Source organism: Octodon degus, unplaced genomic scaffold, assembly GCF_000260255.1.
Source record: "Octodon degus isolate 3935 unplaced genomic scaffold, OctDeg1.0 scaffold00089, whole genome shotgun sequence".
NCBI classification, from domain to species: domain Eukaryota; kingdom Metazoa; phylum Chordata; class Mammalia; order Rodentia; family Octodontidae; genus Octodon; species Octodon degus.
The window spans coordinates 1,933,464-1,934,862 of record NW_004524665.1 but is presented as its reverse complement, the minus strand read 5'-3'; positions in this window follow the sequence as shown (position 1 = coordinate 1,934,862).

Sequence of the window (1,399 nt, the reverse complement as noted above, 5' to 3'; positions counted from 1 at the left end):
TCCTCCTCCTTCTTTTTCATCTTCTTCTTCTTGTATTTGGTACAGGGTCTCACTATGCAGCTCAGACTCATAGTGATCCTCCTGTTTTCAGCCTCCTCAGCACTGGAGTTACAAGTGTGCGCCACCACTCCCAGACTTGCTCACCCGCTCAGCGTGACTGGAGGCAGTGCCAGCATGGTATGCGATGTTGGTGCTCGAATCCTGTGCTTGCCTAAGTAGGTGCTTAGTCCACTGTGCTATCTCGCCAGCCAGTTTGTTTGTTTTTTTTTCTGTTCACTTCTTTTGGTTGCATTTCTCAGCTCCCCTACTTGCTCTGGCTGTGCTGTGTCTGCTATCTGGACCTGTTGTCTTGGCCTTGTCCCTCCCCAGCCTATCCCTAATCTGGCTGTCTTCTGCTGCTAGACTTCCTCCAGAACATCTCTTCCTGTGTCTTAGACGAGACCAAGTGCCCCAGAGGTGGCTCACACGCTTTGTCTGGTGATGTGCTGACCACATCCTGCCTCCAGTACACCATGACTCAGAAGCAGGGACCATGTCCTCTAAGCCAGTGATGGGCTTTATCACAATAAGAGCTCAGTTACTATCTGTCAGGAAATGAGAGTATGCATATTTTTGATGTCCTAAAAACTGGAAATGTAATTAGGTAAACATATTCTTGATATAGTTATATAGAAAACTTAAAAAAATTAAGAATTACATTTATACATACAGTTGTCCCTCAGTATTTACAGGGATTAGTTTCTCCTCATGCACACAAAAACCAGTGGCATTCAATATAAAGTTCTTATATAACTGACCATAGCACTTGCCTATAACCTTCACACTTCTTTCTGTGTACTGTAAACCATCTCCAGGTTATTTATAATACATAATTCACTGTAAATGCTATTAAATAGGTGTTTGCTCTATTGTTTAGGGGACAATGACAAGAAAAGGTCAGTACCTGTTCAGTACAGATGGGATACATTTTCCCAAGTCTTTCTGATCAGGTTCATTGGATCTGTGGATGAAGAACCCAAGGATAGAAGGTCCCACTGTGTAATAGGTTATCTTTGTGGAAATTAGTATAAGAATTAAGTTAGGAGGGCTGGGGAGATGGCTGGTGGAATAAGTGCTTCCCTGCCAAGCACAAGGGACTGAGTTCAATCCTTAGTTCTGCCAAAAAAGAAGAAAAGAAAAAAAAGAAAGAAAGAAAGAAAGAAAGAAGAAAGAAAGAAAGAAAGAAAGAAAGAAAGAAAGAAAAAAGAATTAAGTTAGGAACTTAAGAACTTCAGGTTAAGAGTTAATTATGTGAGGAACACAGAATTCAGCCAAGACAATGATCAGGAAATAAGTGATAATAGCAAGGAAAGGGAAGAGAGATGCATCAGAAGATAGAGTTCAGGGCAAAAAGAACAGC